Source organism: Lepidothrix coronata, unplaced genomic scaffold, assembly GCF_001604755.1.
Source record: "Lepidothrix coronata isolate B3197 unplaced genomic scaffold, Lepidothrix_coronata-1.0 Scaffold25, whole genome shotgun sequence".
NCBI lineage: Eukaryota > Metazoa > Chordata > Aves > Passeriformes > Pipridae > Lepidothrix > Lepidothrix coronata.
Window position 1 is genome coordinate 5,779,074 of NW_016690205.1, and position 7,086 is coordinate 5,786,159.

Here is a 7,086-nt window from a genome sequence, read left to right on the forward strand (position 1 = left end):
TTTCTTTTCTTTTCTTTTCTTTTCTTTTCTTTTCTTTTCTTTTCTTTTCTTTTCTTTTCTTTTTTCTTAACCTTCCCTTCCCAAACCTTCCCAAACCTTCCCTTCCCAAACCTTCCCAAACCTTCCCTTCCCTTCCCAAACTTTCCCTGCCTTCCCTTTCCCCAAATTCTGTTCCCAACACAGCAAAGAAAATCAACAACTCTTTCCATAAAAATGGCATAATTCCAGATTGACATTTTATGATCATTGAGAGTCTGATCCAAGGAAAATATATCACTTTCCAAATCTTTCTTCAAGTCATAGGGAAAGTAGTGATATGATGTTAAAGACTAAATAAATAAATAAATGGAATGGTATTACAGAAGAGCAATTATTCATCTTAATGTATCAAATTTGGCTCTGTTAAATGGCTCCTGAATCTTAGCTAACTGTTTTATAAATATTTAAACAGCTTCACTGCCAGCTATCCATTTCACCTGCTTTGTTTTTCTTCTACTGATCTTCCAGAAATAGCTATGGAATAACCAGTTCAATTAACTCAGGGTAACAGTGTGGCAGAGCTGTCCTTGCATCATGATAGATGGAATCCACAGTATTAATCAGGGGCCAGCAGAGTATTAGCAGATATGATCAGCCCCATCTCTAACCATTCTGGTGTTCAATGTGCTCCTTGACAGCTTTTCTCTTCCAAAAGTTGTCAGAAAGCCCTCTGAACTTCTACATGACATTTGGAAATCAGCAAACTGAAGGAATCACAATGGGTCTTGCATATTCTTTCAAAAAACCCCAATACGTATTTTACCTGGTAACAAAATTTTGTCATTACATATTTTGGTCTGCAAAGGATTTGAGTAGACAAGTGCAAGGTATGAAAGCAGTCCCCTGGATAAAGAACTAGCTTTACTAGAAGCTTTGTTATCCCTATTGTCTGGGGATCATCTTTCCTTGGTGATCACTATGTCACGAGTGTTTAATACCTTCCACTGTAAAATATCTTCATTGTGATATTATATTCATTATTTTCAGAAATTAGATGAACAGTGAGATGTTAATGTCCCATTTCTTCATCCAGCTCTTGGCACTTCAGAGAGAACCTCTTCACCCAGATGGCAGACTGGGACCTCGACCCTGGATGAGTGGCCAGGACCCAGCAGAGCCTCAGGGGCTGGTCCAGACTGAGCTGTGTGAGCTGCTGCTCTCCCTCCTCAGCCAGAACCTAAACACAGGACCCAAATCCTTCCTGTCTCCTGTGCCAGGAGACCTCACCTAGGCGACAATAAAGTCTTCCACAGCAAAAGAAGGCCAAGTCCTTATTCTGAAAGCTTTGAGTGCTAATAAGGCCAAGGTTGTGGGTTTAATCCCCATCGAGGTCATTCACTTACGAGTTGGATTCAATGATCCTTGTGGATACCTTCCAACTCAGAATATTCTGTGATTCTGAAGAGCCCAGGTTGTTATTGCCCCCCTTCCATTCCAGGGAGCCGATGGCATGTGTTGCACAGCAGGAAGGAGCAGAGCAGCCGTGAGACACAGGCAGGAGCCGGAGCGGCCCCGCGGATCCGCTTTTCCCACCCAAATGCAAAGCAGAGCTCCGAGTGCTCCAGAGGTCTGCTCTCTGGTGAGGTTCAACATTAAGATGTGACAAGCTTCTTATATACAAGAGGATAAATGATATGCAAAGTCCATACTCTTTGTTCTGACAAGTGTCCAGAGGGAAAATTCTTGAGATAAAGCTGTAGTTTTCTAAGGCACTGGGGTAGGGTGGGCAGAATGAAGATTTTATCAAAGAAGTTGAGCATTAAAACACTAAAAACCAGCACATTGCTCTCTCTCTGCACCTTCACACCCCCATCAGTATCCTGCCCTTAGCTCCCACTTAGCCATTTGGCATCACCCCAGTCCATTGGGAAGGTTTTTTCCCTTTTTTTTTTCATAGTTAAATATATCTAGAAAAAGATCACCACATAAGAATTCTTTTTTTCCCTGTGAGGAAAGACTCAAGAGCCAGTGTTAGACCAGCCTGGCCCTGGTCTCACCTGGAAAGAACACACTGTATTTCTGAGTGACCAGTGCTGGGGCAAACACCTCTCTGAAATCGCCTCAGGAGACACAGCATGGCTGGACACCCACCTTTCCTCTTTACTTCAAGCAAGACAGGACAGAGAGGGAGCTCATAACAGACAAATTCAGGAACATGGCTAAATAAAGACCAGAGATGTCCATCTGGGCATGAAAGCATGGACATGTCTGAAGACCCATCCAGAAAAGAAACTGGTGCAGCTTTTTACCCTGCTCTATTTTATCACCATGACCCCTTAATATGTATATTTTATATCTATATTTTATATATAATCTTGTCCCAGTGATGATAAGTCTGAAGAAGGTTTTCCATCCATGCTGTGAAGGCTGCAAAGGCTGCAAGTCCCCACTGCCAAACTCTGGTGGACCTAGGACACATCAAAAGTAGGCAATTATATTAGTGAAACAAATCTGGGAATTTTTGTGGATGCCCCATCCCTGGAAGTGTCCAAGGCCAGGTTGGATGGGGTTTGGAGCAACTGGTCTAGTGGAAGGTGTCCCTGACCATGACAGGGAGGTGGAACTGGATGAGCTTTAAGGTCCTTCAAATCCAAACCAGTCTGGGATTCTATGATTCAGTGATTTCTGAATTAAACCCAGTCATCTCTAAGACTTTGGTTGTATTTGGAATGAAAGATTTTTGTAACAGGGAACAGATAAATCCAGATGTAAAAGAAACAAACTGTTGATTAAGAGCTCAGCGTGGTTCTTATGTAAATATGATGTAAACATTAAAATTCACCCTTAACTCTGTTTACCTCCAAAGTGTAGAGCTCATCAATTATTAGGCATTGTTTTAATGCACACAGTATGCCCCCATAATATGGCAATAAGTCCCAAAGACTTATGTAAAATATCTCTTTTTTAATCATGTCTAGTTTCATAGACAAAAGTAATCACTAAAAAGCCAGTGGCTACAAAAACTGCAAACAAAATGAACCTTTAAAAGCTAATGACTTAAGGGTGATTTTACAGACATATAAAGTATGTTAGGGGCTTACACTATTTGTCATTAACACATATTTTGAAAGCTCGGCTAATATAATGTGACACAAAATTAGTCAAACACAATTCATGCAATATTGTTTAATTTTACTCCTCATTTAACTTGGTTTTAAGCAAAATCATTATGTCACATGATAACGTTCACTTGAACAAGAAATATTTTATAATGGTGTCTGCGTTTGGAAATGAGTTATTAGGAGCTACATGCTGAACACATTCTTAACTATGAAAACTATAAAGCTAATAGCTTCATCATATTTTGACAACATCTACATACTTTATGCATTATTTACAAGAAAGATATAAAATGAAACTACTGAATATCTTGCCCCATACTTCACAGTCATAGTTAACTGGTTAAAAATATACCACATTTATCTTCCGCCTGCTTTGGATTTGCATAGGGATATTTGCATACCGTGTTGCAATGTGCTCTTAATGTAAAATTTAACCTTTGTACTTTCCCTCTGATGTGGAAGGTATACTCATTAAGTTAAAAATAATGGTAAAAATAAGTCTGCTGGTGATATACTTTCCATGAATGATTCCCTTGAGTGGTGAGGAAAGGTAAAATGTGGGTGGGAAAATGTTTAATTGAATTAACTCCTCATTTCCTATATTTTTATTCCAAATTTCACCGGCAGAGCAATTGGACTGGTATTTGTCAACCACACAAGTTCTACCTTCAGTGCTGGGGCTCTCAGTGCCCTTCATCCTACATGTAAAGATGCATTTCTAGGCATAAATGGAGATCTAAACCACAGAATCACAGAATATCCTGAGTTGGAGGGACCCACAAGGATCTTCCAGTCCAACTTCTGGCCCTGCACAGACACCTCAACAATCCCATCCTGTCCCTGACAGCATTGTCCAAACGCTCCTTGAGCTCTGGCAGCCTTGGGGCCGTGCCCACTGCCCTGGGGAGCCTGTTCAGTGCCCAACCACCCTCTGGGGGAAGAAACTTTTCTTGATATCCAACCTAACCCTCCCCTGAGATCTTTTAATTGCATGTCCAATCACTGAGTGTTGGAACTCCAAAAGGACCTCATGTCCCAGGCCGGTGCCAGGGAAGGATTTGCTGTGGTTGAACCTTCAGACAGAGTTCAGACCTTTCAAATTTGCTCCAGTTTTCTACAGCTCAGAAGCCCATAATGTAACTTTTTCCCCCTCCAAATGTGGCTAATTCTAAATAACTCCTAAAAGAAATGTAACTCCTAAAAGAAACAACCCTATTTTTGGCCACTTCTTCTTTGGGTGATGTTTTAAAGTTAAGACATCACCCTTTTTGTACACAAAGCATATCAATATCACAGACCAGAAGAGCACAGGATCCAGCAGAGCTTTGTTTCATACTCAGAAAACACACATGAATCCCCTGAATGCTACAACAGCAGTTTTGCCACTTAGCAGCTCCCAAGCAATTAACAGCGGCACCTTCAATTTTCCCTTCCAAAAATTTCATGTGAGTACCTCCCCGCAATGCTACTGCTGTTACTGGTTGCTAGTTCCTTCTCTATTCCAAAAAGACACCCTCTATGTGAAGAAACCCTGCATGACTTGCTTACACGGGGTAATTGGACCAGTATTTTTTCCCTTTTTAGGGCAGATCTGGCGTTGGTGTTTTCTCTGCGCTGACCCACCGCCGACCTCCGCTGTTGACCTCAAAGGACTACTTTCTCTTTTGGTAAGAGATAATTCAGTCTCCCTGGTCTGCCTCCTGGGCACAGTCAAAATTATGTGTGGTGATTCTGTGGTGCGGACGACTGTCTGCGACGGGCTGAGCTAATACCGCGGCGTGCAATTAATTCAGGACCTCGGGATGGCCTTGAACGGCCCCTCCTCTACAGGGAACAGCTCCCACCCTCTCCCCATGGAGCCCTCACCTCTCATAAACACAAGCAGGAGTGTTTGGGGGATATGTAAATGCATTAATTTTTTATAAAATCAGTTAGTTAGCGCCCGCTCCCTGCCGTCGGCTCTGCTGTCGGACACCAGGCCAGTGATGCTCTGCTGCCGCTGCCAGGAGGTTTGGAGAGCCCTAGAAAGTTTTAAATAAACAGCAATAGGCTAAATTTCCAGCAAAGAGCGAGGGAAGGAATTCAGGATTGGAGTTTTACTTATTTACTGCCTCATCTGGACCTGGCAGTGATGGTTCCAGTAAAGATCCTCAGCGAGGTAAATAAAAGCGCGGAGCCCCAACAACTGGCTGTTATTACAGCAGCGAGAGGAGGTGTGCAGAGCAGGAAATAACTCTCCCAGGGATAAATTACATGTGATGAGGGCCAAAAGAATACAGTTCCTATTTCAGGAAGTCTTCCAGGCAAAAGCAGAGATTTGGCAGTTTTAGCGTTCCTTTCAAGACAATACACGTACACCAAAAACATTACTCTTCACAGAGTACCCCAGAGGCCTTTCCAATCATCTGGATGCTCGCAGTTATTCCATTCCCTCAAATTCAACACAGATCTTCTTTATTAATTTTAATTTGTCATCAATAACCTGACAGGCTCTCTTTCGGCAAGAAATACTGTATTAACTGTTTCACTCACTGTGGCAGCTATTAAAAATGTGATAATGATTAGCAGTAATGAGGTCAAATAGAATAATGTGAGTATAAGTTGCTACCAGCGAAATATATAACACAAGAGGATTTATTATGTTCACTTGCTGAAATGTAATTTAAAAACAGGATATTACCACCTGCTATGCTGGCTCATAGGGTTATCCAGATCATTTAAGCATTTCCTGCTAATATGTTTATTTGCTTCTGGCAGATATTACCACTACTGTATTTCAAATAACTACACTTAAAACAAAGTTAATTGTTCCTATCTCCTTAATATAAATATGATTATGTAAAGCAATGATTAGATGACTTGCTGGTAAACAGAATTATTTGAGCATCAGTATCAGTTATGATAAAAACAAGGCAATAACACTGAGAGTTGTGGGCAATAAATCAGGGCTGACAAAAGCAGATCTCTAGAGAAGAAACTTTTTGTGGGTGCTAAGTGGTGGTGGGAAGGGCTGTGAGACCTGGGCTGTAGATTTTAAATATCAGGGCAAATTAAGTGAAACATTTAAACTTAACCAATACAAAACCTGATAGATAAAGTCATTACCCTGTATTTTCTTTAAAAGATTTTGGATTTTGACTTCCCTGTATTACTCTTCCATTGGTTGATCTAAATACATTAATCTTCAGTTTTCACTGCAGTGGCACAGAGCAATTCATTAAGGACCTGGAAGACACTCGATCTACAAGAGCTTTTTCAGATTGAGAAGATAACATTTTCATATTAAAAATAAAAAAAAAAAAGCCAATTGTCATCTATTCAGCTTTAATTTTGGGCAGAGATTATGAAGTTGGGCCAAATTCTGCCTCTGCTTACACAGTTTTAAATCCCCTGACCTAAGCCAGAATTCAGCCTTAAACCTGTGCGATGTAAAGCACGACTTGACCTTCAGCACCGAGACTCCATTGCCCTGGGAAGATGGGCTGGTAGGACTGAAGTCCTGCTAGAGGAAGGAGACAGCAAGAGGATTACCTTTTTCAGGATGTGATAGCCACACAGTCTTCCCAGCTAATTACTCCATGATCGGGAAGAAGGGATTTGATGTTTGGAAAATATCAGTCAGCAGTTTGACAGTAAGCTTTCATTGTCTTTCTGACTTTTCAATAAAATCTGTTGTACAAATAATAAAATAGAGACAAAGAAGCAAAAGTGATATGAAGGTGCTGTACAAGAATGGCATGAAGATGTGCCAGGAGAGGTTTAGGTTGGATCTCAGGAAAAGGTTCTTCCCCCAGAGGGTGGTTGGGCACTGAACAGGCTCCCCAGGGCAGTGGGCACAGCCCCAAGGCTGACAGAGCTCAAGAGACAGGGTGGGATTTGTCTGTGCAGGGCCGGGAGTTGGACTGGAAGATCCTTGTGGGTCCCTCCAACTCAGGATATTCTGTGGTTCTATCATTCTGTCAGCAGAGAGGACATTGCAAGTCAA